Source organism: Ambystoma mexicanum, unplaced genomic scaffold (assembly GCF_040938575.1).
Source record: "Ambystoma mexicanum isolate Mex_15411 unplaced genomic scaffold, UKY_AmexF1_1 Mex_scaf52, whole genome shotgun sequence".
NCBI lineage: Eukaryota > Metazoa > Chordata > Amphibia > Caudata > Ambystomatidae > Ambystoma > Ambystoma mexicanum.
The window spans coordinates 1371192-1397807 of record NW_027182469.1 but is presented as its reverse complement, the minus strand read 5'-3'; the positions used below and the strand labels follow the sequence as shown (position 1 = coordinate 1397807).

Below are 26616 nucleotides of genomic sequence, written 5' to 3'. Positions count from 1 at the left end.
ACTGGCGCTACAGTGCTCTGGACCATTGCAGCCCAGAGCAGCTGATTTAACAGAGCACTGCAGTGACATGAGGATGGCGCCAGCTCCGGTGGGTGAATGGGAGCTGCGCTGCCCTGGCAGTCCTTCTCACTCACTTGGCCACGAACGGCCAGGTTCTATAGACAGGAAAAGTGGACAGAGGCAAGCACACTGGTAGATGAGGGTGGCCTTTGTATGGGTCGCTACTCTGAGTGCAGTTCCCTGAGCACCGTGCCTCAGGAAAGCCAGACTTCTACCGCAGGACTCAGGGGATATCTTTGCAGCCACACGAGGCTGACACCCTTTCAATCTGGGCTTCTGGGGTCTTCTGGGAATTATTTGCATAATAGGTTTCCCGCCTTAAATTGAAACTGCCGTTCCATCTTCTGCTAAAAGAGGGCAGCAGAGTGCTTTCTTTGCGCAGAAAACAGACAAGCAATGCAATCATCTTATCTACCGTTTCCATTTTTCTTTTCCCATGCCTTTTAAAATATCAAGAGACACGTCTACAAAAGTGCCATGCATTGGCCGGGAATCGAACCCGGGCCTCCCGCTTGGGAAGCGAGAATTCTACCACTGAACTACCAATGCCTGACAAGCAGCATTACTGCGGTAGAGCACTTGATTTAACACACCTGCCAGTTCCATGCGAATGGTCACTCGTAAACTCTTGACTTCTGCTGAAAGCCTCATTGAAGGCCTTTGCAGACGTGTGAGACTGGCACCTACTCGGGCTGGGCCTCTATGAGCGTTTTGCATAATCTGAGATTGCCCTGCTTCCAGTCAAGGCGCAGCGGCCCCTTCTACTAAAAGGGATCAGCAGAGTGATCGCTAGTAGCAGAAATAAGGCAAGCAAGGCAATCAAGGCTTGTTTTTTTGTTCGGTCTCTTCCTTTTCACGATGCTTCAAAGTCAACGAAAGGTACATGTGCAAAACGCTCATGCATTGGCCGGGAATCGAACCCGGGCCTCCCGCGTGGCAGGCGAGAATTCTACCACTGAACCACCAATGCCTTACATGCTGTACACTGGCGCTACAGTGCTCTGGACCATTGCAGCCCAGAGCAGCTGATTTAACAGAGCACTGCAGTGACATGAGGATGGCGCCAGCTCCGGTGGGTGAATGGGAGCTGCGCTGCCCTGGCAGTCCTTCTCACTCACTTGGCCACGAACGGCCACGAACGGCCAGGTTCTATAGACAGGAAAAGTGGACAGAGGCAAGCACACTGGTAGATGAGGGTGGCCTTTGTATGGGTCGCTACTCTGAGTGCAGTTCCCTGAGCACCGTGCCTCAGGAAAGCCAGACTTCTACCGCAGGACTCAGGGGATATCTTTGCAGCCACACGAGGCTGACACCCTTTCAATCTGGGCTTCTGGGGTCTTCTGGGAATTATTTGCATAATAGAAGGTTTCCCGCCTTAAGTTGAAACTGCAGTTCCATCTTCTGCTAAAAGAGGGCAGCAGATTGCTTTCTTTGCGCAGAAAACAGACAAGCAATGCAATCATCTTATCTACCGTTTCCATTTTTCTTTTCCCATGCCTTTTAAAATATCAAGAGACACGTCTACAAAAGTGCCATGCATTGGCCGGGAATCGAACCCGGGCCTCCCGCTTGGGAAGCGAGAATTCTACCACTGAACTACCAATGCTTGACAAGCAGCATTACTGCGGTAGAGCGCTTGATTTAACACACCTGCCAGTTCCATGCGAATGGTCACTCGTAAACTCTTGACTTCTGCTGAAAGCCTCATTGAAGGCCTTTGCAGACGTGTGAGACTGGCACCTACTCGGGCTGGGCCTCTATGAGCGTTTTGCATAATCTGAGATTGCCCTGCTTCCAGTCAAGGCGCAGCGGCCCCTTCTACTAAAAGGGATCAGCAGAGTGATCGCTAGTAGCAGAAATAAGGCAAGCAAGGCAATCAAGGCTTGTTTTTTTGTTCGGTCTCTTCCTTTTCACGATGCTTCAAAGTCAACGAAAGGTACATGTGCAAAACACTCATGCATTGGCCGGGAATCGAACCCGGGCCTCCCGCGTGGCAGGCGAGAATTCTACCACTGAACCACCAATGCCTTACATGCTGCACACTGGCGCTACAGTGCTCTGGACCATTGCAGCCCAGAGCAGCTGATTTAACAGAGCACTGCAGTGACATGAGGATGGCGCCAGCTCCGGTGGGTGAATGGGAGCTGCGCTGCCCTGGCAGTCCTTCTCACTCACTTGGCCACGAACGGCCACGAACGGCCAGGTTCTATAGACAGGAAAAGTGGACAGAGGCAAGCACACTGGTAGATGAGGGAGGCCTTTGTATGGGTCGCTACTCTGAGTGCAGTTCCCTGAGCACCGTGCCTCAGGAAAGCCAGACTTCTACCGCAGGACTCAGGGGATATCTTTGCAGCCACACGAGGCTGACACCCTTTCAATCTGGGCTTCTGGGGTCTTCTGGGAATTATTTGCATAATAGAAGGTTTCCCGCCTTAAGTTGAAACTGCCGTTCCATCTTCTGCTAAAAGAGGGCAGCAGAGTGCTTTCTTTGCGCAGAAAACAGACAAGCAATGCAATCATCTTATCTACCGTTTCCATTTTTCTTTTCCCATGCCTTTTAAAATATCAAGAGACACGTCTACAAAAGTGCCATGCATTGGCCGGGAATCGAACCCGGGCCTCCCGCTTGGGAAGCGAGAATTCTACCACTGAACTACCAATGCCTGACAAGCAGCATTACTGCGGTAGAGCACTTGATTTAACACACCTGCCAGTTCCATGCGAATGGTCACTCGTAAACTCTTGACTTCTGCTGAAAGCCTCATTGAAGGCCTTTGCAGACGTGTGAGACTGGCACCTACTCGGGCTGGGCCTCTATGAGCTGTTTGCATAATCTGAGATTGCCCTGCTTCCAGTCAAGGCGCAGCGGCCCCTTCTACTAAAAGGGATCAGCAGAGTGATCGCTAGTAGCAGAAATAAGGCAAGCAAGGCAATCAAGGCTTGTTTTTTTGTTCGGTCTCTTCCTTTTCACGATGCTTCAAAGTCAACGAAAGGTACATGTGCAAAACGCTCATGCATTGGCCGGGAATCGAACCCGGGCCTCCCGCGTGGCAGGCGAGAATTCTACCACTGAACCACCAATGCCTTACATGCTGCACACTGGTGCTACAGTGCTCTGGACCATTGCAGCCCAGAGCAGCTGATTTAACAGAGCACTGCAGTGACATGAGGATGGCGCCAGCTCCGGTGGGTGAATGGGAGCTGCGCTGCCCTGGCAGTCCTTCTCACTCACTTGGCCACGAACGGCCAGGTTCTATAGACAGGAAAAGTGGACAGAGGCAAGCACACTGGTAGATGAGGGTGGCCTTTGTATGGGTCGCTACTCTGAGTGCAGTTCCCTGAGCACCGTGCCTCAGGAAAGCCAGACTTCTACCGCAGGACTCAGGGGATATCTTTGCAGCCACACGAGGCTGACACCCTTTCAATCTGGGCTTCTGGGGTCTTCTGGGAATTATTTGCATAATAGGTTTCCCGCCTTAAGTTGAAACTGCCGTTCCATCTTCTGCTAAAAGAGGGCAGCAGAGTGCTTTCTTTGCGCAGAAAACAGACAAGCAATGCAATCATCTTATCTACCGTTTCCATTTTTCTTTTCCCATGCCTTTTAAAATATCAAGAGACACGTCTACAAAAGTGCCATGCATTGGCCGGGAATCGAACCCGGGCCTCCCGCTTGGGAAGCGAGAATTCTACCACTGAACTACCAATGCTTGACAAGCAGCATTACTGCGGTAGAGCGCTTGATTTAACACACCTGCCAGTTCCATGCGAATGGTCACTCGTAAACTCTTGACTTCTGCTGAAAGCCTCATTGAAGGCCTTTGCAGACGTGTGAGACTGGCACCTACTCGGGCTGGGCCTCTATGAGTGTTTTGCATAATCTGAGATTGCCCTGCTTCCAGTCAAGGCGCAGCGGCCCCTTCTACTAAAAGGGATCAGCAGAGTGATCGCTAGTAGCAGAAATAAGGCAAGCAAGGCAATCAAGGCTTGTTTTTTTGTTCGGTCTCTTCCTTTTCACGATGCTTCAAAGTCAACGAAAGGTACATGTGCAAAACGCTCATGCATTGGCCGGGAATCGAACCCGGGCCTCCCGCGTGGCAGGCGAGAATTCTACCACTGAACCACCAATGCCTTACATGCTGCACACTGGCGCTACAGTGCTCTGGACCATTGCAGCCCAGAGCAGCTGATTTAACAGAGCACTGCAGTGACATGAGGATGGCGCCAGCTCCGGTGGGTGAATGGGAGCTGCGCTGCCCTGGCAGTCCTTCTCACTCACTTGGCCACGAACGGCCACGAACGGCCAGGTTCTATAGACAGGAAAAGTGGACAGAGGCAAGCACACTGGTAGATGAGGGTGGCCTTTGTATGGGTCGCTACTCTGAGTGCAGTTCCCTGAGCACCGTGCCTCAGGAAAGCCAGACTTCTACCGCAGGACTCAGGGGATATCTTTGCAGCCACACGAGGCTGACACCCTTTCAATCTGGGCTTCTGGGGTCTTCTGGGAATTATTTGCATAATAGAAGGTTTCCCGCCTTAAGTTGAAACTGCCGTTCCATCTTCTGCTAAAAGAGGGCAGCAGAGTGCTTTCTTTGCGCAGAAAACAGACAAGCAATGCAATCATCTTATCTACCGTTTCCATTTTTCTTTTCCCATGCCTTTTAAAATATCAAGAGACACGTCTACAAAAGTGCCATGCATTGGCCGGGAATCGAACCCGGGCCTCCCGCTTGGGAAGCGAGAATTCTACCACTGAACTACCAATGCCTGACAAGCAGCATTACTGCGGTAGAGCACTTGATTTAACACACCTGCCAGTTCCATGCGAATGGTCACTCGTAAACTCTTGACTTCTGCTGAAAGCCTCATTGAAGGCCTTTGCAGACGTGTGAGACTGGCACCTACTCGGGCTGGGCCTCTATGAGCTGTTTGCATAATCTGAGATTGCCCTGCTTCCAGTCAAGGCGCAGCGGCCCCTTCTACTAAAAGGGATCAGCAGAGTGATCGCTAGTAGCAGAAATAAGGCAAGCAAGGCAATCAAGGCTTGTTTTTTTGTTCGGTCTCTTCCTTTTCACGATGCTTCAAAGTCAACGAAAGGTACATGTGCAAAACACTCATGCATTGGCCGGGAATCGAACCCGGGCCTCCCGCGTGGCAGGCGAGAATTCTACCACTGAACCACCAATGCCTTACATGCTGCACACTGGCGCTACAGTGCTCTGGACCATTGCAGCCCAGAGCAGCTGATTTAACAGAGCACTGCAGTGACATGAGGATGGCGCCAGCTCCGGTGGGTGAATGGGAGCTGCGCTGCCCTGGCAGTCCTTCTCACTCACTTGGCCACGAACGGCCACGAACGGCCAGGTTCTATAGACAGGAAAAGTGGACAGAGGCAAGCACACTGGTAGATGAGGGAGGCCTTTGTATGGGTCGCTACTCTGAGTGCAGTTCCCTGAGCACCGTGCCTCAGGAAAGCCAGACTTCTACCGCAGGACTCAGGGGATATCTTTGCAGCCACACGAGGCTGACACCCTTTCAATCTGGGCTTCTGGGGTCTTCTGGGAATTATTTGCATAATAGAAGGTTTCCCGCCTTAAGTTGAAACTGCAGTTCCATCTTCTGCTAAAAGAGGGCAGCAGATTGCTTTCTTTGCGCAGAAAACAGACAAGCAATGCAATCATCTTATCTACCGTTTCCATTTTTCTTTTCCCATGCCTTTTAAAATATCAAGAGACACGTCTACAAAAGTGCCATGCATTGGCCGGGAATCGAACCCGGGCCTCCCGCTTGGGAAGCGAGAATTCTACCACTGAACTACCAATGCTTGACAAGCAGCATTACTGCGGTAGAGCGCTTGATTTAACACACCTGCCAGTTCCATGCGAATGGTCACTCGTAAACTCTTGACTTCTGCTGAAAGCCTCATTGAAGGCCTTTGCAGACGTGTGAGACTGGCACCTACTCGGGCTGGGCCTCTATGAGTGTTTTGCATAATCTGAGATTGCCCTGCTTCCAGTCAAGGCGCAGCGGCCCCTTCTACTAAAAGGGATCAGCAGAGTGATCGCTAGTAGCAGAAATAAGGCAAGCAAGGCAATCAAGGCTTGTTTTTTTGTTCGGTCTCTTCCTTTTCACGATGCTTCAAAGTCAACGAAAGGTACATGTGCAAAACGCTCATGCATTGGCCGGGAATCGAACCCGGGCCTCCCGCGTGGCAGGCGAGAATTCTACCACTGAACCACCAATGCCTTACATGCTGCACACTGGCGCTACAGTGCTCTGGACCATTGCAGCCCAGAGCAGCTGATTTAACAGAGCACTGCAGTGACATGAGGATGGCGCCAGCTCCGGTGGGTGAATGGGAGCTGCGCTGCCCTGGCAGTCCTTCTCACTCACTTGGCCACGAACGGCCACGAACGGCCAGGTTCTATAGACAGGAAAAGTGGACAGAGGCAAGCACACTGGTAGATGAGGGTGGCCTTTGTATGGGTCGCTACTCTGAGTGCAGTTCCCTGAGCACCGTGCCTCAGGAAAGCCAGACTTCTACCGCAGGACTCAGGGGATATCTTTGCAGCCACACGAGGCTGACACCCTTTCAATCTGGGCTTCTGGGGTCTTCTGGGAATTATTTGCATAATAGAAGGTTTCCCGCCTTAAGTTGAAACTGCAGTTCCATCTTCTGCTAAAAGAGGGCAGCAGATTGCTTTCTTTGCGCAGAAAACAGACAAGCAATGCAATCATCTTATCTACCGTTTCCATTTTTCTTTTCCCATGCCTTTTAAAATATCAAGAGACACGTCTACAAAAGTGCCATGCATTGGCCGGGAATCGAACCCGGGCCTCCCGCTTGGGAAGAGAGAATTCTACCACTGAACTACCAATGCTTGACAAGCAGCATTACTGCGGTAGAGCGCTTGATTTAACACACCTGCCAGTTCCATGCGAATGGTCACTCGTAAACTCTTGACTTCTGCTGAAAGCCTCATTGAAGGCCTTTGCAGACGTGTGAGACTGGCACCTACTCGGGCTGGGCCTCTATGAGCGTTTTGCATAATCTGAGATTGCCCTGCTTCCAGTCAAGGCGCAGCGGCCCCTTCTACTAAAAGGGATCAGCAGAGTGATCGCTAGTAGCAGAAATAAGGCAAGCAAGGCAATCAAGGCTTGTTTTTTTGTTCGGTCTCTTCCTTTTCACGATGCTTCAAAGTCAACCGCGTGGCAGGCGAGAATTCTACCACTGAACCACCAATGCCTTACATGCTGCACACTGGCGCTACAGTGCTCTGGACCATTGCAGCCCAGAGCAGCTGATTTAACAGAGCACTGCAGTGACATGAGGATGGCGCCAGCTCCGGTGGGTGAATGGGAGCTGCGCTGCCCTGGCAGTCCTTCTCACTCACTTGGCCACGAACGGCCACGAACGGCCAGGTTCTATAGACAGGAAAAGTGGACAGAGGCAAGCACACTGGTAGATGAGGGAGGCCTTTGTATGGGTCGCTACTCTGAGTGCAGTTCCCTGAGCACCGTGCCTCAGGAAAGCCAGACTTCTACCGCAGGACTCAGGGGATATCTTTGCAGCCACACGAGGCTGACACCCTTTCAATCTGGGCTTCTGGGGTCTTCTGGGAATTATTTGCATAATAGAAGGTTTCCCGCCTTAAGTTGAAACTGCCGTTCCATCTTCTGCTAAAAGAGGGCAGCAGAGTGCTTTCTTTGCGCAGAAAACAGACAAGCAATGCAATCATCTTATCTACCGTTTCCATTTTTCTTTTCCCATGCCTTTTAAAATATCAAGAGACACGTCTACAAAAGTGCCATGCATTGGCCGGGAATCGAACCCGGGCCTCCCGCTTGGGAAGCGAGAATTCTACCACTGAACTACCAATGCCTGACAAGCAGCATTACTGCGGTAGAGCACTTGATTTAACACACCTGCCAGTTCCATGCGAATGGTCACTCGTAAACTCTTGACTTCTGCTGAAAGCCTCATTGAAGGCCTTTGCAGACGTGTGAGACTGGCACCTACTCGGGCTGGGCCTCTATGAGCTGTTTGCATAATCTGAGATTGCCCTGCTTCCAGTCAAGGCGCAGCGGCCCCTTCTACTAAAAGGGATCAGCAGAGTGATCGCTAGTAGCAGAAATAAGGCAAGCAAGGCAATCAAGGCTTGTTTTTTTGTTCGGTCTCTTCCTTTTCACGATGCTTCAAAGTCAACGAAAGGTACATGTGCAAAACGCTCATGCATTGGCCGGGAATCGAACCCGGGCCTCCCGCGTGGCAGGCGAGAATTCTACCACTGAACCACCAATGCCTTACATGCTGCACACTGGTGCTACAGTGCTCTGGACCATTGCAGCCCAGAGCAGCTGATTTAACAGAGCACTGCAGTGACATGAGGATGGCGCCAGCTCCGGTGGGTGAATGGGAGCTGCGCTGCCCTGGCAGTCCTTCTCACTCACTTGGCCACGAACGGCCAGGTTCTATAGACAGGAAAAGTGGACAGAGGCAAGCACACTGGTAGATGAGGGTGGCCTTTGTATGGGTCGCTACTCTGAGTGCAGTTCCCTGAGCACCGTGCCTCAGGAAAGCCAGACTTCTACCGTAGGACTCAGGGGATATCTTTGCAGCCACACGAGGCTGACACCCTTTCAATCTGGGCTTCTGGGGTCTTCTGGGAATTATTTGCATAATAGGTTTCCCGCCTTAAATTGAAACTGCCGTTCCATCTTCTGCTAAAAGAGGGCAGCAGAGTGCTTTCTTTGCGCAGAAAACAGACAAGCAATGCAATCATCTTATCTACCGTTTCCATTTTTCTTTTCCCATGCCTTTTAAAATATCAAGAGACACGTCTACAAAAGTGCCATGCATTGGCCGGGAATCGAACCCGGGCCTCCCGCTTGGGAAGCGAGAATTCTACCACTGAACTACCAATGCCTGACAAGCAGCATTACTGCGGTAGAGCACTTGATTTAACACACCTGCCAGTTCCATGCGAATGGTCACTCGTACACTCTTGACTTCTGCTGAAAGCCTCATTGAAGGCCTTTGCAGACGTGTGAGACTGGCACCTACTCGGGCTGGGCCTCTATGAGCGTTTTGCATAATCTGAGATTGCCCTGCTTCCAGTCAAGGCGCAGCGGCCCCTTCTACTAAAAGGGATCAGCAGAGTGATCGCTAGTAGCAGAAATAAGGCAAGCAAGGCTTGTTTTTTTGTTCGGTCTCTTCCTTTTCACGATGCTTCAAAGTCAACGAAAGGTACATGTGAAAAACGCTCATGCATTGGCCGGGAATCGAACCCGGGCCTCCCGCGTGGCAGGTGAGAATTCTACCACTGAACCACCAATGCCTTACATGCTGTACACTGGCGCTACAGTGCTCTGGACCATTGCAGCCCAGAGCAGCTGATTTAACAGAGCACTGCAGTGACATGAGGATGGCGCCAGCTCCGGTGGGTGAATGGGAGCTGCGCTGCCCTGGCAGTCCTTCTCACTCACTTGGCCACGAACGGCCACGAACGGCCAGGTTCTATAGACAGGAAAAGTGGACAGAGGCAAGCACACTGGTAGATGAGGGTGGCCTTTGTATGGGTCGCTACTCTGAGTGCAGTTCCCTGAGCACCGTGCCTCAGGAAAGCCAGACTTCTACCGCAGGACTCAGGGGATATCTTTGCAGCCACACAAGGCTGACACCCTTTCAATCTGGGCTTCTGGGGTCTTCTGGGAATTATTTGCATAATAGAAGGTTTCCCGCCTTAAGTTGAAACTGCAGTTCCATCTTCTGCTAAAAGAGGGCAGCAGATTGCTTTCTTTGCGCAGAAAACAGACAAGCAATGCAATCATCTTATCTACCGTTTCCATTTTTCTTTTCCCATGCCTTTTAAAATATCAAGAGACACGTCTACAAAAGTGCCATGCATTGGCCGGGAATCGAACCCGGGCCTCCCGCTTGGGAAGCGAGAATTCTACCACTGAACTACCAATGCTTGACAAGCAGCATTACTGCAGTAGAGCGCTTGATTTAACACACCTGCCAGTTCCATGCGAATGGTCACTCGTAAACTCTTGACTTCTGCTGAAAGCCTCATTGAAGGCCTTTGCAGACGTGTGAGACTGGCACCTACTCGGGCTGGGCCTCTATGAGCGTTTTGCATAATCTGAGATTGCCCTGCTTCCAGTCAAGGCGCAGCGGCCCCTTCTACTAAAAGGGATCAGCAGAGTGATCGCTAGTAGCAGAAATAAGGCAAGCAAGGCAATCAAGGCTTGTTTTTTTGTTCGGTCTCTTCCTTTTCACGATGCTTCAAAGTCAACGAAAGGTACATGTGCAAAACACTCATGCATTGGCCGGGAATCGAACCCGGGCCTCCCGCGTGGCAGGCGAGAATTCTACCACTGAACCACCAATGCCTTACATGCTGCACACTGGCGCTACAGTGCTCTGGACCATTGCAGCCCAGAGCAGCTGATTTAACAGAGCACTGCAGTGACATGAGGATGGCGCCAGCTCCGGTGGGTGAATGGGAGCTGCGCTGCCCTGGCAGTCCTTCTCACTCACTTGGCCACGAACGGCCACGAACGGCCAGGTTCTATAGACAGGAAAAGTGGACAGAGGCAAGCACACTGGTAGATGAGGGAGGCCTTTGTATGGGTCGCTACTCTGAGTGCAGTTCCCTGAGCACCGTGCCTCAGGAAAGCCAGACTTCTACCGCAGGACTCAGGGGATATCTTTGCAGCCACACGAGGCTGACACCCTTTCAATCTGGGCTTCTGGGGTCTTCTGGGAATTATTTGCATAATAGAAGGTTTCCCGCCTTAAGTTGAAACTGCCGTTCCATCTTCTGCTAAAAGAGGGCAGCAGAGTGCTTTCTTTGCGCAGAAAACAGACAAGCAATGCAATCATCTTATCTACCGTTTCCATTTTTCTTTTCCCATGCCTTTTAAAATATCAAGAGACACGTCTACAAAAGTGCCATGCATTGGCCGGGAATCGAACCCGGGCCTCCCGCTTGGGAAGCGAGAATTCTACCACTGAACTACCAATGCCTGACAAGCAGCATTACTGCGGTAGAGCACTTGATTTAACACACCTGCCAGTTCCATGCGAATGGTCACTCGTAAACTCTTGACTTCTGCTGAAAGCCTCATTGAAGGCCTTTGCAGACGTGTGAGACTGGCACCTACTCGGGCTGGGCCTCTATGAGCTGTTTGCATAATCTGAGATTGCCCTGCTTCCAGTCAAGGCGCAGCGGCCCCTTCTACTAAAAGGGATCAGCAGAGTGATCGCTAGTAGCAGAAATAAGGCAAGCAAGGCAATCAAGGCTTGTTTTTTTGTTCGGTCTCTTCCTTTTCACGATGCTTCAAAGTCAACGAAAGGTACATGTGCAAAACGCTCATGCATTGGCCGGGAATCGAACCCGGGCCTCCCGCGTGGCAGGCGAGAATTCTACCACTGAACCACCAATGCCTTACATGCTGCACACTGGTGCTACAGTGCTCTGGACCATTGCAGCCCAGAGCAGCTGATTTAACAGAGCACTGCAGTGACATGAGGATGGCGCCAGCTCCGGTGGGTGAATGGGAGCTGCGCTGCCCTGGCAGTCCTTCTCACTCACTTGGCCACGAACGGCCAGGTTCTATAGACAGGAAAAGTGGACAGAGGCAAGCACACTGGTAGATGAGGGTGGCCTTTGTATGGGTCGCTACTCTGAGTGCAGTTCCCTGAGCACCGTGCCTCAGGAAAGCCAGACTTCTACCGCAGGACTCAGGGGATATCTTTGCAGCCACACGAGGCTGACACCCTTTCAATCTGGGCTTCTGGGGTCTTCTGGGAATTATTTGCATAATAGGTTTCCCGCCTTAAGTTGAAACTGCCGTTCCATCTTCTGCTAAAAGAGGGCAGCAGAGTGCTTTCTTTGCGCAGAAAACAGACAAGCAATGCAATCATCTTATCTACCGTTTCCATTTTTCTTTTCCCATGCCTTTTAAAATATCAAGAGACACGTCTACAAAAGTGCCATGCATTGGCCGGGAATCGAACCCGGGCCTCCCGCTTGGGAAGCGAGAATTCTACCACTGAACTACCAATGCTTGACAAGCAGCATTACTGCGGTAGAGCGCTTGATTTAACACACCTGCCAGTTCCATGCGAATGGTCACTCGTAAACTCTTAACTTCTGCTGAAAGCCTCATTGAAGGCCTTTGCAGACGTGTGAGACTGGCACCTACTCGGGCTGGGCCTCTATGAGTGTTTTGCATAATCTGAGATTGCCCTGCTTCCAGTCAAGGCGCAGCGGCCCCTTCTACTAAAAGGGATCAGCAGAGTGATCGCTAGTAGCAGAAATAAGGCAAGCAAGGCAATCAAGGCTTGTTTTTTTGTTCGGTCTCTTCCTTTTCACGATGCTTCAAAGTCAACGAAAGGTACATGTGCAAAACGCTCATGCATTGGCCGGGAATCGAACCCGGGCCTCCCGCGTGGCAGGCGAGAATTCTACCACTGAACCACCAATGCCTTACATGCTGCACACTGGCGCTACAGTGCTCTGGACCATTGCAGCCCAGAGCAGCTGATTTAACAGAGCACTGCAGTGACATGAGGATGGCGCCAGCTCCGGTGGGTGAATGGGAGCTGCGCTGCCCTGGCAGTCCTTCTCACTCACTTGGCCACGAACGGCCACGAACGGCCAGGTTCTATAGACAGGAAAAGTGGACAGAGGCAAGCACACTGGTAGATGAGGGTGGCCTTTGTATGGGTCGCTACTCTGAGTGCAGTTCCCTGAGCACCGTGCCTCAGGAAAGCCAGACTTCTACCGCAGGACTCAGGGGATATCTTTGCAGCCACACGAGGCTGACACCCTTTCAATCTGGGCTTCTGGGGTCTTCTGGGAATTATTTGCATAATAGGTTTCCCGCCTTAAATTGAAACTGCCGTTCCATCTTCTGCTAAAAGAGGGCAGCAGAGTGCTTTCTTTGCGCAGAAAACAGACAAGCAATGCAATCATCTTATCTACCGTTTCCATTTTTCTTTTCCCATGCCTTTTAAAATATCAAGAGACACGTCTACAAAAGTGCCATGCATTGGCCGGGAATCGAACCCGGGCCTCCCGCTTGGGAAGCGAGAATTCTACCACTGAACTACCAATGCCTGACAAGCAGCATTACTGCGGTAGAGCACTTGATTTAACACACCTGCCAGTTCCATGCGAATGGTCACTCGTAAACTCTTGACTTCTGCTGAAAGCCTCATTGAAGGCCTTTGCAGACGTGTGAGACTGGCACCTACTCGGGCTGGGCCTCTATGAGCGTTTTGCATAATCTGAGATTGCCCTGCTTCCAGTCAAGGCGCAGCGGCCCCTTCTACTAAAAGGGATCAGCAGAGCGATCGCTAGTAGCAGAAATAAGGCAAGCAAGGCAATCAAGGCTTGTTTTTTTGTTCGGTCTCTTCCTTTTCACGATGCTTCAAAGTCAACGAAAGGTACATGTGCAAAACGCTCATGCATTGGCCGGGAATCGAACCCGGGCCTCCCGCGTGGCAGGTGAGAATTCTACCACTGAACCACCAATGCCTTACATGCTGTACACTGGCGCTACAGTGCTCTGGACCATTGCAGCCCAGAGCAGCTGATTTAACAGAGCACTGCAGTGACATGAGGATGGCGCCAGCTCCGGTGGGTGAATGGGAGCTGCGCTGCCCTGGCAGTCCTTCTCACTCACTTGGCCACGAACGGCTAGGTTCTATAGACAGGAAAAGTGGACAGAGGCAAGCACACTGGTAGATGAGGGTGGCCTTTGTATGGGTCGCTACTCTGAGTGCAGTTCCCTGAGCACCGTGCCTCAGGAAAGCCAGACTTCTACCGCAGGACTCAGGGGATATCTTTGCAGCCACACGAGGCTGACACCCTTTCAATCTGGGCTTCTGGGGTCTTCTGGGAATTATTTGCATAATAGAAGGTTTCCCGCCTTAAGTTGAAACTGCAGTTCCATCTTCTGCTAAAAGAGGGCAGCAGATTGCTTTCTTTGCGCAGAAAACAGACAAGCAATGCAATCATCTTATCTACCGTTTCCATTTTTCTTTTCCCATGCCTTTTAAAATATCAAGAGACACGTCTACAAAAGTGCCATGCATTGGCCGGGAATCGAACCCGGGCCTCCCGCTTGGGAAGCGAGAATTCTACCACTGAACTACCAATGCTTGACAAGCAGCATTACTGCGGTAGAGCGCTTGATTTAACACACCTGCCAGTTCCATGCGAATGGTCACTCGTAAACTCTTGACTTCTGCTGAAAGCCTCATTGAAGGCCTTTGCAGACGTGTGAGACTGGCACCTACTCGGGCTGGGCCTCTATGAGCGTTTTGCATAATCTGAGATTGCCCTGCTTCCAGTCAAGGCGCAGCGGCCCCTTCTACTAAAAGGGATCAGCAGAGTGATCGCTAGTAGCAGAAATAAGGCAAGCAAGGCAATCAAGGCTTGTTTTTTTGTTCGGTCTCTTCCTTTTCACGATGCTTCAAAGTCAACGAAAGGTACATGTGCAAAACACTCATGCATTGGCCGGGAATCGAACCCGGGCCTCCCGCGTGGCAGGCGAGAATTCTACCACTGAACCACCAATGCCTTACATGCTGCACACTGGCGCTACAGTGCTCTGGACCATTGCAGCCCAGAGCAGCTGATTTAACAGAGCACTGCAGTGACATGAGGATGGCGCCAGCTCCGGTGGGTGAATGGGAGCTGCGCTGCCCTGGCAGTCCTTCTCACTCACTTGGCCACGAACGGCCACGAACGGCCAGGTTCTATAGACAGGAAAAGTGGACAGAGGCAAGCACACTGGTAGATGAGGGTGGCCTTTGTATGGGTCGCTACTCTGAGTGCAGTTCCCTGAGCACCGTGCCTCAGGAAAGCCAGACTTCTACCGCAGGACTCAGGGGATATCTTTGCAGCCACACGAGGCTGACACCCTTTCAATCTGGGCTTCTGGGGTCTTCTGGGAATTATTTGCATAATAGAAGGTTTCCCGCCTTAAGTTGAAACTGCAGTTCCATCTTCTGCTAAAAGAGGGCAGCAGATTGCTTTCTTTGCGCAGAAAACAGACAAGCAATGCAATCATCTTATCTACCGTTTCCATTTTTCTTTTCCCATGCCTTTTAAAATATCAAGAGACACGTCTACAAAAGTGCCATGCATTGGCCGGGAATCGAACCCGGGCCTCCCGCTTGGGAAGCGAGAATTCTACCACTGAACTACCAATGCTTGACAAGCAGCATTACTGCGGTAGAGCGCTTGATTTAACACACCTGCCAGTTCCATGCGAATGGTCACTCGTAAACTCTTGACTTCTGCTGAAAGCCTCATTGAAGGCCTTTGCAGACGTGTGAGACTGGCACCTACTCGGGCTGGGCCTCTATGAGCGTTTTGCATAATCTGAGATTGCCCTGCTTCCAGTCAAGGCGCAGCGGCCCCTTCTACTAAAAGGGATCAGCAGAGTGATCGCTAGTAGCAGAAATAAGGCAAGCAAGGCAATCAAGGCTTGTTTTTTTGTTCGGTCTCTTCCTTTTCACGATGCTTCAAAGTCAACGAAAGGTACATGTGCAAAACACTCATGCATTGGCCGGGAATCGAACCCGGGCCTCCCGCGTGGCAGGCGAGAATTCAACCACTGAACCACCAATGCCTTACATGCTGCACACTGGCGCTACAGTGCTCTGGACCATTGCAGCCCAGAGCAGCTGATTTAACAGAGCACTGCAGTGACATGAGGATGGCGCCAGCTCCGGTGGGTGAATGGGAGCTGCGCTGCCCTGGCAGTCCTTCTCACTCACTTGGCCACGAACGGCCACGAACGGCCAGGTTCTATAGACAGGAAAAGTGGACAGAGGCAAGCACACTGGTAGATGAGGGTGGCCTTTGTATGGGTCGCTACTCTGAGTGCAGTTCCCTGAGCACCGTGCCTCAGGAAAGCCAGACTTCTACCGCAGGACTCAGGGGATATCTTTGCAGCCACACGAGGCTGACACCCTTTCAATCTGGGCTTCTGGGGTCTTCTGGGAATTATTTGCATAATAGGTTTCCCGCCTTAAGTTGAAACTGCCGTTCCATCTTCTGCTAAAAGAGGGCAGCAGAGTGCTTTCTTTGCGCAGAAAACAGACAAGCAATGCAATCATCTTATCTACCGTTTCCATTTTTCTTTTCCCATGCCTTTTAAAATATCAAGAGACACGTCTACAAAAGTGCCATGCATTGGCCGGGAATCGAACCCGGGCCTCCCGCTTGGGAAGCGAGAATTCTACCACTGAACTACCAATGCTTGACAAGCAGCATTACTGCGGTAGAGCGCTTGATTTAACACACCTGCCAGTTCCATGCGAATGGTCACTCGTAAACTCTTGACTTCTGCTGAAAGCCTCATTGAAGGCCTTTGCAGACGTGTGAGACTGGCACCTACTCGGGCTGGGCCTCTATGAGTGTTTTGCATAATCTGAGATTGCCCTGCTTCCAGTCAAGGCGCAGCGGCCCCTTCTACTAAAAGGGATCAGCAGAGTGATCGCTAGTAGCAGAAATAAGGCAAGCAAGGCAATCAAGGCTTGTTTTTTTGTTCGGTCTCTTCCTTTTCACGATGCTTCAAAGTCAACGAAAGGTACATGTGCAAAACGCTCATGCATTGGCCGGGAATCGAACCCGGGCCTCCCGCGTGGCAGGCGAGAATTCTACCACTGAACCACCAATGCCTTACATGCTGCACACTGGCGCTACAGTGCTCTGGACCATTGCAGCCCAGAGCAGCTGATTTAACAGAGCACTGCAGTGACATGAGGATGGCGCCAGCTCCGGTGGGTGAATGGGAGCTGCGCTGCCCTGGCAGTCCTTCTCACTCACTTGGCCACGAACGGCCACGAACGGCCAGGTTCTATAGACAGGAAAAGTGGACAGAGGCAAGCACACTGGTAGATGAGGGTGGCCTTTGTATGGGTCGCTACTCTGAGTGCAGTTCCCTGAGCACCGTGCCTCAGGAAAGCCAGACTTCTACCGTAGGACTCAGGGGATATCTTTGCAGCCACACGAGGCTGACACCCTTTCAATCTGGGCTTCTGGGGTCTTCTGGGAATTATTTGCATAATAGGTTTCCCGCCTTAAATTGAAACTGCCGTTCCATCTTCTGCTAAAAGAGGGCAGCAGAGTGCTTTCTTTGCGCAGAAAACAGACAAGCAATGCAATCATCTTATCTACCGTTTCCATTTTTCTTTTCCCATGCCTTTTAAAATATCAAGAGACACGTCTACAAAAGTGCCATGCATTGGCCGGGAATCGAACCCGGGCCTCCCGCTTGGGAAGCGAGAATTCTACCACTGAACTACCAATGCCTGACAAGCAGCATTACTGCGGTAGAGCACTTGATTTAACACACCTGCCAGTTCCATGCGAATGGTCACTCGTAAACTCTTGACTTCTGCTGAAAGCCTCATTGAAGGCCTTTGCAGACGTGTGAGACTGGCACCTACTCGGGCTGGGCCTCTATGAGCGTTTTGCATAATCTGAGATTGCCCTGCTTCCAGTCAAGGCGCAGCGGCCCCTTCTACTAAAAGGGATCAGCAGAGTGATCGCTAGTAGCAGAAATAAGGCAAGCAAGGCTTGTTTTTTTGTTCGGTCTCTTCCTTTTCACGATGCTTCAAAGTCAACGAAAGGTACATGTGAAAAACGCTCATGCATTGGCCGGGAATCGAACCCGGGCCTCCCGCGTGGCAGGTGAGAATTCTACCACTGAACCACCAATGCCTTACATGCTGTACACTGGCGCTACAGTGCTCTGGACCATTGCAGCCCAGAGCAGCTGATTTAACAGAGCACTGCAGTGACATGAGGATGGCGCCAGCTCCGGTGGGTGAATGGGAGCTGCGCTGCCCTGGCAGTCCTTCTCACTCACTTGGCCACGAACGGCCACGAACGGCCAGGTTCTATAGACAGGAAAAGTGGACAGAGGCAAGCACACTGGTAGATGAGGGTGGCCTTTGTATGGGTCGCTACTCTGAGTGCAGTTCCCTGAGCACCGTGCCTCAGGAAAGCCAGACTTCTACCGCAGGACTCAGGGGATATCTTTGCAGCCACACGAGGCTGACACCCTTTCAATCTGGGCTTCTGGGGTCTTCTGGGAATTATTTGCATAATAGAAGGTTTCCCGCCTTAAGTTGAAACTGCCGTTCCATCTTCTGCTAAAAGAGGGCAGCAGAGTGCTTTCTTTGCGCAGAAAACAGACAAGCAATGCAATCATCTTATCTACCGTTTCCATTTTTCTTTTCCCATGCCTTTTAAAATATCAAGAGACACGTCTACAAAAGTGCCATGCATTGGCCGGGAATCGAACCCGGGCCTCCCGCTTGGGAAGCGAGAATTCTACCACTGAACTACCAATGCCTGACAAGCAGCATTACTGCGGTAGAGCACTTGATTTAACACACCTGCCAGTTCCATGCGAATGGTCACTCGTAAACTCTTGACTTCTGCTGAAAGCCTCATTGAAGGCCTTTGCAGACGTGTGAGACTGGCACCTACTCGGGCTGGGCCTCTATGAGCTGTTTGCATAATCTGAGATTGCCCTGCTTCCAGTCAAGGCGCAGCGGCCCCTTCTACTAAAAGGGATCAGCAGAGTGATCGCTAGTAGCAGAAATAAGGCAAGCAAGGCAATCAAGGCTTGTTTTTTTGTTCGGTCTCTTCCTTTTCACGATGCTTCAAAGTCAACGAAAGGTACATGTGCAAAACGCTCATGCATTGGCCGGGAATCGAACCCGGGCCTCCCGCGTGGCAGGCGAGAATTCTACCACTGAACCACCAATGCCTTACATGCTGCACACTGGCGCTACAGTGCTCTGGACCATTGCAGCCCAGAGCAGCTGATTTAACAGAGCACTGCAGTGACATGAGGATGGCGCCAGCTCCGGTGGGTGAATGGGAGCTGCGCTGCCCTGGCAGTCCTTCTCACTCACTTGGCCACGAACGGCCAGGTTCTATAGACAGGAAAAGTGGACAGAGGCAAGCACACTGGTAGATGAGGGTGGCCTTTGTATGGGTCGCTACTCTGAGTGCAGTTCCCTGAGCACCGTGCCTCAGGAAAGCCAGACTTCTACCGCAGGACTCAGGGGATATCTTTGCAGCCACACGAGGCTGACACCCTTTCAATCTGGGCTTCTGGGGTCTTCTGGGAATTATTTGCATAATAGAAGGTTTCCCGCCTTAAGTTGAAACTGCAGTTCCATCTTCTGCTAAAAGAGGGCAGCAGATTGCTTTCTTTGCGCAGAAAACAGACAAGCAATGCAATCATCTTATCTACCGTTTCCATTTTTCTTTTCCCATGCCTTTTAAAATATCAAGAGACACGTCTACAAAAGTGCCATGCATTGGCCGGGAATCGAACCCGGGCCTCCCGCTTGGGAAGCGAGAATTCTACCACTGAACTACCAATGCTTGACAAGCAGCATTACTGCGGTAGAGCGCTTGATTTAACACACCTGCCAGTTCCATGCGAATGGTCACTCGTAAACTCTTGACTTCTGCTGAAAGCCTCATTGAAGGCCTTTGCAGACGTGTGAGACTGGCACCTACTCGGGCTGGGCCTCTATGAGTGTTTTGCATAATCTGAGATTGCCCTGCTTCCAGTCAAGGCGCAGCGGCCCCTTCTACTAAAAGGGATCAGCAGAGTGATCGCTAGTAGCAGAAATAAGGCAAGCAAGGCAATCAAGGCTTGTTTTTTTGTTCGGTCTCTTCCTTTTCACGATGCTTCAAAGTCAACGAAAGGTACATGTGCAAAACGCTCATGCATTGGCCGGGAATCGAACCCGGGCCTCCCGCGTGGCAGGCGAGAATTCTACCACTGAACCACCAATGCCTTACATGCTGCACACTGGCGCTACAGTGCTCTGGACCATTGCAGCCCAGAGCAGCTGATTTAACAGAGCACTGCAGTGACATGAGGATGGCGCCAGCTCCGGTGGGTGAATGGGAGCTGCGCTGCCCTGGCAGTCCTTCTCACTCACTTGGCCACGAACGGCCACGAACGGCCAGGTTCTATAGACAGGAAAAGTGGACAGAGGCAAGCACACTGGTAGATGAGGGTGGCCTTTGTATGGGTCGCTACTCTGAGTGCAGTTCCCTGAGCACCGTGCCTCAGGAAAGCCAGACTTCTACCGCAGGACTCAGGGGATATCTTTGCAGCCACACGAGGCTGACACCCTTTCAATCTGGGCTTCTGGGGTCTTCTGGGAATTATTTGCATAATAGAAGGTTTCCCGCCTTAAGTTGAAACTGCAGTTCCATCTTCTGCTAAAAGAGGGCAGCAGATTGCTTTCTTTGCGCAGAAAACAGACAAGCAATGCAATCATCTTATCTACCGTTTCCATTTTTCTTTTCCCATGCCTTTTAAAATATCAAGAGACACGTCTACAAAAGTGCCATGCATTGGCCGGGAATCGAACCCGGGCCTCCCGCTTGGGAAGAGAGAATTCTACCACTGAACTACCAATGCTTGACAAGCAGCATTACTGCGGTAGAGCGCTTGATTTAACACACCTGCCAGTTCCATGCGAATGGTCACTCGTAAACTCTTGACTTCTGCTGAAAGCCTCATTGAAGGCCTTTGCAGACGTGTGAGACTGGCACCTACTCGGGCTGGGCCTCTATGAGCGTTTTGCATAATCTGAGATTGCCCTGCTTCCAGTCAAGGCGCAGCGGCCCCTTCTACTAAAAGGGATCAGCAGAGTGATCGCTAGTAGCAGAAATAAGGCAAGCAAGGCAATCAAGGCTTGTTTTTTTGTTCGGTCTCTTCCTTTTCACGATGCTTCAAAGTCAACCGCGTGGCAGGCGAGAATTCTACCACTGAACCACCAATGCCTTACATGCTGCACACTGGCGCTACAGTGCTCTGGACCATTGCAGCCCAGAGCAGCTGATTTAACAGAGCACTGCAGTGACATGAGGATGGCGCCAGCTCCGGTGGGTGAATGGGAGCTGCGCTGCCCTGGCAGTCCTTCTCACTCACTTGGCCACGAACGGCCACGAACGGCCAGGTTCTATAGACAGGAAAAGTGGACAGAGGCAAGCACACTGGTAGATGAGGGAGGCCTTTGTATGGGTCGCTACTCTGAGTGCAGTTCCCTGAGCACCGTGCCTCAGGAAAGCCAGACTTCTACCGCAGGACTCAGGGGATATCTTTGCAGCCACACGAGGCTGACACCCTTTCAATCTGGGCTTCTGGGGTCTTCTGGGAATTATTTGCATAATAGAAGGTTTCCCGCCTTAAGTTGAAACTGCCGTTCCATCTTCTGCTAAAAGAGGGCAGCAGAGTGCTTTCTTTGCGCAGAAAACAGACAAGCAATGCAATCATCTTATCTACCGTTTCCATTTTTCTTTTCCCATGCCTTTTAAAATATCAAGAGACACGTCTACAAAAGTGCCATGCATTGGCCGGGAATCGAACCCGGGCCTCCCGCTTGGGAAGCGAGAATTCTACCACTGAACTACCAATGCCTGACAAGCAGCATTACTGCGGTAGAGCACTTGATTTAACACACCTGCCAGTTCCATGCGAATGGTCACTCGTAAACTCTTGACTTCTGCTGAAAGCCTCATTGAAGGCCTTTGCAGACGTGTGAGACTGGCACCTACTCGGGCTGGGCCTCTATGAGCTGTTTGCATAATCTGAGATTGCCCTGCTTCCAGTCAAGGCGCAGCGGCCCCTTCTACTAAAAGGGATCAGCAGAGTGATCGCTAGTAGCAGAAATAAGGCAAGCAAGGCAATCAAGGCTTGTTTTTTTGTTCGGTCTCTTCCTTTTCACGATGCTTCAAAGTCAACGAAAGGTACATGTGCAAAACGCTCATGCATTGGCCGGGAATCGAACCCGGGCCTCCCGCGTGGCAGGCGAGAATTCTACCACTGAACCACCAATGCCTTACATGCTGCACACTGGTGCTACAGTGCTCTGGACCATTGCAGCCCAGAGCAGCTGATTTAACAGAGCACTGCAGTGACATGAGGATGGCGCCAGCTCCGGTGGGTGAATGGGAGCTGCGCTGCCCTGGCAGTCCTTCTCACTCACTTGGCCACGAACGGCCAGGTTCTATAGACAGGAAAAGTGGACAGAGGCAAGCACACTGGTAGATGAGGGTGGCCTTTGTATGGGTCGCTACTCTGAGTGCAGTTCCCTGAGCACCGTGCCTCAGGAAAGCCAGACTTCTACCGTAGGACTCAGGGGATATCTTTGCAGCCACACGAGGCTGACACCCTTTCAATCTGGGCTTCTGGGGTCTTCTGGGAATTATTTGCATAATAGGTTTCCCGCCTTAAATTGAAACTGCCGTTCCATCTTCTGCTAAAAGAGGGCAGCAGAGTGCTTTCTTTGCGCAGAAAACAGACAAGCAATGCAATCATCTTATCTACCGTTTCCATTTTTCTTTTCCCATGCCTTTTAAAATATCAAGAGACACGTCTACAAAAGTGCCATGCATTGGCCGGGAATCGAACCCGGGCCTCCCGCTTGGGAAGCGAGAATTCTACCACTGAACTACCAATGCCTGACAAGCAGCATTACTGCGGTAGAGCACTTGATTTAACACACCTGCCAGTTCCATGCGAATGGTCACTCGTACACTCTTGACTTCTGCTGAAAGCCTCATTGAAGGCCTTTGCAGACGTGTGAGACTGGCACCTACTCGGGCTGGGCCTCTATGAGCGTTTTGCATAATCTGAGATTGCCCTGCTTCCAGTCAAGGCGCAGCGGCCCCTTCTACTAAAAGGGATCAGCAGAGTGATCGCTAGTAGCAGAAATAAGGCAAGCAAGGCTTGTTTTTTTGTTCGGTCTCTTCCTTTTCACGATGCTTCAAAGTCAACGAAAGGTACATGTGAAAAACGCTCATGCATTGGCCGGGAATCGAACCCGGGCCTCCCGCGTGGCAGGTGAGAATTCTACCACTGAACCACCAATGCCTTACATGCTGTACACTGGCGCTACAGTGCTCTGGACCATTGCAGCCCAGAGCAGCTGATTTAACAGAGCACTGCAGTGACATGAGGATGGCGCCAGCTCCGGTGGGTGAATGGGAGCTGCGCTGCCCTGGCAGTCCTTCTCACTCACTTGGCCACGAACGGCCACGAACGGCCAGGTTCTATAGACAGGAAAAGTGGACAGAGGCAAGCACACTGGTAGATGAGGGTGGCCTTTGTATGGGTCGCTACTCTGAGTGCAGTTCCCTGAGCACCGTGCCTCAGGAAAGCCAGACTTCTACCGCAGGACTCAGGGGATATCTTTGCAGCCACACAAGGCTGACACCCTTTCAATCTGGGCTTCTGGGGTCTTCTGGGAATTATTTGCATAATAGAAGGTTTCCCGCCTTAAGTTGAAACTGCAGTTCCATCTTCTGCTAAAAGAGGGCAGCAGATTGCTTTCTTTGCGCAGAAAACAGACAAGCAATGCAATCATCTTATCTACCGTTTCCATTTTTCTTTTCCCATGCCTTTTAAAATATCAAGAGACACGTCTACAAAAGTGCCATGCATTGGCCGGGAATCGAACCCGGGCCTCCCGCTTGGGAAGCGAGAATTCTACCACTGAACTACCAATGCTTGACAAGCAGCATTACTGCAGTAGAGCGCTTGATTTAACACACCTGCCAGTTCCATGCGAATGGTCACTCGTAAACTCTTGACTTCTGCTGAAAGCCTCATTGAAGGCCTTTGCAGACGTGTGAGACTGGCACCTACTCGGGCTGGGCCTCTATGAGCGTTTTGCATAATCTGAGATTGCCCTGCTTCCAGTCAAGGCGCAGCGGCCCCTTCTACTAAAAGGGATCAGCAGAGTGATCGCTAGTAGCAGAAATAAGGCAAGCAAGGCAATCAAGGCTTGTTTTTTTGTTCGGTCTCTTCCTTTTCACGATGCTTCAAAGTCAACGAAAGGTACATGTGCAAAACACTCATGCATTGGCCGGGAATCGAACCCGGGCCTCCCGCGTGGCAGGCGAGAATTCTACCACTGAACCACCAATGCCTTACATGCTGCACACTGGCGCTACAGTGCTCTGGACCATTGCAGCCCAGAGCAGCTGATTTAACAGAGCACTGCAGTGACATGAGGATGGCGCCAGCTCCGGTGGGTGAATGGGAGCTGCGCTGCCCTGGCAGTCCTTCTCACTCACTTGGCCACGAACGGCCACGAACGGCCAGGTTCTATAGACAGGAAAAGTGGACAGAGGCAAGCACACTGGTAGATGAGGGAGGCCTTTGTATGGGTCGCTACTCTGAGTGCAGTTCCCTGAGCACCGTGCCTCAGGAAAGCCAGACTTCTACCGCAGGACTCAGGGGATATCTTTGCAGCCACACGAGGCTGACACCCTTTCAATCTGGGCTTCTGGGGTCTTCTGGGAATTATTTGCATAATAGAAGGTTTCCCGCCTTAAGTTGAAACTGCCGTTCCATCTTCTGCTAAAAGAGGGCAGCAGAGTGCTTTCTTTGCGCAGAAAACAGACAAGCAATGCAATCATCTTATCTACCGTTTCCATTTTTCTTTTCCCATGCCTTTTAAAATATCAAGAGACACGTCTACAAAAGTGCCATGCATTGGCCGGGAATCGAACCCGGGCCTCCCGCTTGGGAAGCGAGAATTCTACCACTGAACTACCAATGCCTGACAAGCAGCATTACTGCGGTAGAGCACTTGATTTAACACACCTGCCAGTTCCATGCGAATGGTCACTCGTAAACTCTTGACTTCTGCTGAAAGCCTCATTGAAGGCCTTTGCAGACGTGTGAGACTGGCACCTACTCGGGCTGGGCCTCTATGAGCTGTTTGCATAATCTGAGATTGCCCTGCTTCCAGTCAAGGCGCAGCGGCCCCTTCTACTAAAAGGGATCAGCAGAGTGATCGCTAGTAGCAGAAATAAGGCAAGCAAGGCAATCAAGGCTTGTTTTTTTGTTCGGTCTCTTCCTTTTCACGATGCTTCAAAGTCAACGAAAGGTACATGTGCAAAACGCTCATGCATTGGCCGGGAATCGAACCCGGGCCTCCCGCGTGGCAGGCGAGAATTCTACCACTGAACCACCAATGCCTTACATGCTGCACACTGGTGCTACAGTGCTCTGGACCATTGCAGCCCAGAGCAGCTGATTTAACAGAGCACTGCAGTGACATGAGGATGGCGCCAGCTCCGGTGGGTGAATGGGAGCTGCGCTGCCCTGGCAGTCCTTCTCACTCACTTGGCCACGAACGGCCAGGTTCTATAGACAGGAAAAGTGGACAGAGGCAAGCACACTGGTAGATGAGGGTGGCCTTTGTATGGGTCGCTACTCTGAGTGCAGTTCCCTGAGCACCGTGCCTCAGGAAAGCCAGACTTCTACCGCAGGACTCAGGGGATATCTTTGCAGCCACACGAGGCTGACACCCTTTCAATCTGGGCTTCTGGGGTCTTCTGGGAATTATTTGCATAATAGGTTTCCCGCCTTAAGTTGAAACTGCCGTTCCATCTTCTGCTAAAAGAGGGCAGCAGAGTGCTTTCTTTGCGCAGAAAACAGACAAGCAATGCAATCATCTTATCTACCGTTTCCATTTTTCTTTTCCCATGCCTTTTAAAATATCAAGAGACACGTCTACAAAAGTGCCATGCATTGGCCGGGAATCGAACCCGGGCCTCCCGCTTGGGAAGCGAGAATTCTACCACTGAACTACCAATGCTTGACAAGCAGCATTACTGCGGTAGAGCGCTTGATTTAACACACCTGCCAGTTCCATGCGAATGGTCACTCGTAAACTCTTAACTTCTGCTGAAAGCCTCATTGAAGGCCTTTGCAGACGTGTGAGACTGGCACCTACTCGGGCTGGGCCTCTATGAGTGTTTTGCATAATCTGAGATTGCCCTGCTTCCAGTCAAGGCGCAGCGGCCCCTTCTACTAAAAGGGATCAGCAGAGTGATCGCTAGTAGCAGAAATAAGGCAAGCAAGGCAATCAAGGCTTGTTTTTTTGTTCGGTCTCTTCCTTTTCACGATGCTTCAAAGTCAACGAAAGGTACATGTGCAAAACGCTCATGCATTGGCCGGGAATCGAACCCGGGCCTCCCGCGTGGCAGGCGAGAATTCTACCACTGAACCACCAATGCCTTACATGCTGCACACTGGCGCTACAGTGCTCTGGACCATTGCAGCCCAGAGCAGCTGATTTAACAGAGCACTGCAGTGACATGAGGATGGCGCCAGCTCCGGTGGGTGAATGGGAGCTGCGCTGCCCTGGCAGTCCTTCTCACTCACTTGGCCACGAACGGCCACGAACGGCCAGGTTCTATAGACAGGAAAAGTGGACAGAGGCAAGCACACTGGTAGATGAGGGTGGCCTTTGTATGGGTCGCTACTCTGAGTGCAGTTCCCTGAGCACCGTGCCTCAGGAAAGCCAGACTTCTACCGCAGGACTCAGGGGATATCTTTGCAGCCACACGAGGCTGACACCCTTTCAATCTGGGCTTCTGGGGTCTTCTGGGAATTATTTGCATAATAGGTTTCCCGCCTTAAATTGAAACTGCCGTTCCATCTTCTGCTAAAAGAGGGCAGCAGAGT

General features: G+C 51.3%; 41 non-coding genes across 41 annotated transcripts; all 41 read right to left on the bottom strand.

Annotated features, from left to right (window-relative positions):
* Window positions 1-538: 538 nt before the first annotated feature.
* TRNAG-CCC (transfer RNA glycine (anticodon CCC)) lies at window positions 539-609 on the bottom strand. The gene has a single exon. It is a non-coding gene; the product is annotated as a tRNA-Gly (tRNA).
* A 350-nt stretch (window positions 610-959) lies between these two features.
* TRNAG-GCC (transfer RNA glycine (anticodon GCC)) lies at window positions 960-1030 on the bottom strand. Its single transcript has one exon. It is a non-coding gene; the product is annotated as a tRNA-Gly (tRNA).
* A 565-nt stretch (window positions 1031-1595) lies between these two features.
* TRNAG-CCC (transfer RNA glycine (anticodon CCC)) lies at window positions 1596-1666 on the bottom strand. The gene has a single exon. It is a non-coding gene; the product is annotated as a tRNA-Gly (tRNA).
* A 350-nt stretch (window positions 1667-2016) lies between these two features.
* On the bottom strand, window positions 2017-2087 carry TRNAG-GCC (transfer RNA glycine (anticodon GCC)). The gene has a single exon. It is a non-coding gene; the product is annotated as a tRNA-Gly (tRNA).
* A 565-nt stretch (window positions 2088-2652) lies between these two features.
* TRNAG-CCC (transfer RNA glycine (anticodon CCC)) lies at window positions 2653-2723 on the bottom strand. The gene has a single exon. It is a non-coding gene; the product is annotated as a tRNA-Gly (tRNA).
* A 350-nt stretch (window positions 2724-3073) lies between these two features.
* Window positions 3074-3144, bottom strand: TRNAG-GCC (transfer RNA glycine (anticodon GCC)). The gene has a single exon. It is a non-coding gene; the product is annotated as a tRNA-Gly (tRNA).
* Window positions 3145-3696: 552 nt separating this feature from the next.
* Window positions 3697-3767, bottom strand: TRNAG-CCC (transfer RNA glycine (anticodon CCC)). Its single transcript has one exon. It is a non-coding gene; the product is annotated as a tRNA-Gly (tRNA).
* Window positions 3768-4117: 350 nt separating this feature from the next.
* TRNAG-GCC (transfer RNA glycine (anticodon GCC)) lies at window positions 4118-4188 on the bottom strand. Its single transcript has one exon. It is a non-coding gene; the product is annotated as a tRNA-Gly (tRNA).
* Window positions 4189-4753: 565 nt separating this feature from the next.
* TRNAG-CCC (transfer RNA glycine (anticodon CCC)) lies at window positions 4754-4824 on the bottom strand. The gene has a single exon. It is a non-coding gene; the product is annotated as a tRNA-Gly (tRNA).
* A 350-nt stretch (window positions 4825-5174) lies between these two features.
* TRNAG-GCC (transfer RNA glycine (anticodon GCC)) lies at window positions 5175-5245 on the bottom strand. The gene has a single exon. It is a non-coding gene; the product is annotated as a tRNA-Gly (tRNA).
* A 565-nt stretch (window positions 5246-5810) lies between these two features.
* TRNAG-CCC (transfer RNA glycine (anticodon CCC)) lies at window positions 5811-5881 on the bottom strand. The gene has a single exon. It is a non-coding gene; the product is annotated as a tRNA-Gly (tRNA).
* A 350-nt stretch (window positions 5882-6231) lies between these two features.
* On the bottom strand, window positions 6232-6302 carry TRNAG-GCC (transfer RNA glycine (anticodon GCC)). The gene has a single exon. It is a non-coding gene; the product is annotated as a tRNA-Gly (tRNA).
* A 1566-nt stretch (window positions 6303-7868) lies between these two features.
* On the bottom strand, window positions 7869-7939 carry TRNAG-CCC (transfer RNA glycine (anticodon CCC)). The gene has a single exon. It is a non-coding gene; the product is annotated as a tRNA-Gly (tRNA).
* Window positions 7940-8289: 350 nt separating this feature from the next.
* On the bottom strand, window positions 8290-8360 carry TRNAG-GCC (transfer RNA glycine (anticodon GCC)). The gene has a single exon. It is a non-coding gene; the product is annotated as a tRNA-Gly (tRNA).
* A 552-nt stretch (window positions 8361-8912) lies between these two features.
* Window positions 8913-8983, bottom strand: TRNAG-CCC (transfer RNA glycine (anticodon CCC)). The gene has a single exon. It is a non-coding gene; the product is annotated as a tRNA-Gly (tRNA).
* A 977-nt stretch (window positions 8984-9960) lies between these two features.
* On the bottom strand, window positions 9961-10031 carry TRNAG-CCC (transfer RNA glycine (anticodon CCC)). Its single transcript has one exon. It is a non-coding gene; the product is annotated as a tRNA-Gly (tRNA).
* A 350-nt stretch (window positions 10032-10381) lies between these two features.
* Window positions 10382-10452, bottom strand: TRNAG-GCC (transfer RNA glycine (anticodon GCC)). Its single transcript has one exon. It is a non-coding gene; the product is annotated as a tRNA-Gly (tRNA).
* A 565-nt stretch (window positions 10453-11017) lies between these two features.
* On the bottom strand, window positions 11018-11088 carry TRNAG-CCC (transfer RNA glycine (anticodon CCC)). Its single transcript has one exon. It is a non-coding gene; the product is annotated as a tRNA-Gly (tRNA).
* Window positions 11089-11438: 350 nt separating this feature from the next.
* TRNAG-GCC (transfer RNA glycine (anticodon GCC)) lies at window positions 11439-11509 on the bottom strand. Its single transcript has one exon. It is a non-coding gene; the product is annotated as a tRNA-Gly (tRNA).
* A 552-nt stretch (window positions 11510-12061) lies between these two features.
* TRNAG-CCC (transfer RNA glycine (anticodon CCC)) lies at window positions 12062-12132 on the bottom strand. The gene has a single exon. It is a non-coding gene; the product is annotated as a tRNA-Gly (tRNA).
* Window positions 12133-12482: 350 nt separating this feature from the next.
* Window positions 12483-12553, bottom strand: TRNAG-GCC (transfer RNA glycine (anticodon GCC)). The gene has a single exon. It is a non-coding gene; the product is annotated as a tRNA-Gly (tRNA).
* Window positions 12554-13115: 562 nt separating this feature from the next.
* On the bottom strand, window positions 13116-13186 carry TRNAG-CCC (transfer RNA glycine (anticodon CCC)). Its single transcript has one exon. It is a non-coding gene; the product is annotated as a tRNA-Gly (tRNA).
* Window positions 13187-14162: 976 nt separating this feature from the next.
* TRNAG-CCC (transfer RNA glycine (anticodon CCC)) lies at window positions 14163-14233 on the bottom strand. Its single transcript has one exon. It is a non-coding gene; the product is annotated as a tRNA-Gly (tRNA).
* Window positions 14234-14583: 350 nt separating this feature from the next.
* Window positions 14584-14654, bottom strand: TRNAG-GCC (transfer RNA glycine (anticodon GCC)). The gene has a single exon. It is a non-coding gene; the product is annotated as a tRNA-Gly (tRNA).
* Window positions 14655-15219: 565 nt separating this feature from the next.
* Window positions 15220-15290, bottom strand: TRNAG-CCC (transfer RNA glycine (anticodon CCC)). Its single transcript has one exon. It is a non-coding gene; the product is annotated as a tRNA-Gly (tRNA).
* Window positions 15291-16273: 983 nt separating this feature from the next.
* TRNAG-CCC (transfer RNA glycine (anticodon CCC)) lies at window positions 16274-16344 on the bottom strand. The gene has a single exon. It is a non-coding gene; the product is annotated as a tRNA-Gly (tRNA).
* A 350-nt stretch (window positions 16345-16694) lies between these two features.
* TRNAG-GCC (transfer RNA glycine (anticodon GCC)) lies at window positions 16695-16765 on the bottom strand. Its single transcript has one exon. It is a non-coding gene; the product is annotated as a tRNA-Gly (tRNA).
* A 562-nt stretch (window positions 16766-17327) lies between these two features.
* Window positions 17328-17398, bottom strand: TRNAG-CCC (transfer RNA glycine (anticodon CCC)). The gene has a single exon. It is a non-coding gene; the product is annotated as a tRNA-Gly (tRNA).
* Window positions 17399-18375: 977 nt separating this feature from the next.
* TRNAG-CCC (transfer RNA glycine (anticodon CCC)) lies at window positions 18376-18446 on the bottom strand. Its single transcript has one exon. It is a non-coding gene; the product is annotated as a tRNA-Gly (tRNA).
* A 350-nt stretch (window positions 18447-18796) lies between these two features.
* Window positions 18797-18867, bottom strand: TRNAG-GCC (transfer RNA glycine (anticodon GCC)). Its single transcript has one exon. It is a non-coding gene; the product is annotated as a tRNA-Gly (tRNA).
* A 555-nt stretch (window positions 18868-19422) lies between these two features.
* TRNAG-CCC (transfer RNA glycine (anticodon CCC)) lies at window positions 19423-19493 on the bottom strand. Its single transcript has one exon. It is a non-coding gene; the product is annotated as a tRNA-Gly (tRNA).
* A 350-nt stretch (window positions 19494-19843) lies between these two features.
* On the bottom strand, window positions 19844-19914 carry TRNAG-GCC (transfer RNA glycine (anticodon GCC)). Its single transcript has one exon. It is a non-coding gene; the product is annotated as a tRNA-Gly (tRNA).
* A 1566-nt stretch (window positions 19915-21480) lies between these two features.
* TRNAG-CCC (transfer RNA glycine (anticodon CCC)) lies at window positions 21481-21551 on the bottom strand. The gene has a single exon. It is a non-coding gene; the product is annotated as a tRNA-Gly (tRNA).
* Window positions 21552-21901: 350 nt separating this feature from the next.
* On the bottom strand, window positions 21902-21972 carry TRNAG-GCC (transfer RNA glycine (anticodon GCC)). Its single transcript has one exon. It is a non-coding gene; the product is annotated as a tRNA-Gly (tRNA).
* A 552-nt stretch (window positions 21973-22524) lies between these two features.
* On the bottom strand, window positions 22525-22595 carry TRNAG-CCC (transfer RNA glycine (anticodon CCC)). The gene has a single exon. It is a non-coding gene; the product is annotated as a tRNA-Gly (tRNA).
* Window positions 22596-23572: 977 nt separating this feature from the next.
* On the bottom strand, window positions 23573-23643 carry TRNAG-CCC (transfer RNA glycine (anticodon CCC)). Its single transcript has one exon. It is a non-coding gene; the product is annotated as a tRNA-Gly (tRNA).
* A 350-nt stretch (window positions 23644-23993) lies between these two features.
* On the bottom strand, window positions 23994-24064 carry TRNAG-GCC (transfer RNA glycine (anticodon GCC)). The gene has a single exon. It is a non-coding gene; the product is annotated as a tRNA-Gly (tRNA).
* Window positions 24065-24629: 565 nt separating this feature from the next.
* On the bottom strand, window positions 24630-24700 carry TRNAG-CCC (transfer RNA glycine (anticodon CCC)). Its single transcript has one exon. It is a non-coding gene; the product is annotated as a tRNA-Gly (tRNA).
* A 350-nt stretch (window positions 24701-25050) lies between these two features.
* Window positions 25051-25121, bottom strand: TRNAG-GCC (transfer RNA glycine (anticodon GCC)). The gene has a single exon. It is a non-coding gene; the product is annotated as a tRNA-Gly (tRNA).
* Window positions 25122-25673: 552 nt separating this feature from the next.
* Window positions 25674-25744, bottom strand: TRNAG-CCC (transfer RNA glycine (anticodon CCC)). Its single transcript has one exon. It is a non-coding gene; the product is annotated as a tRNA-Gly (tRNA).
* A 350-nt stretch (window positions 25745-26094) lies between these two features.
* TRNAG-GCC (transfer RNA glycine (anticodon GCC)) lies at window positions 26095-26165 on the bottom strand. Its single transcript has one exon. It is a non-coding gene; the product is annotated as a tRNA-Gly (tRNA).
* Window positions 26166-26616: the final 451 nt, after the last annotated feature.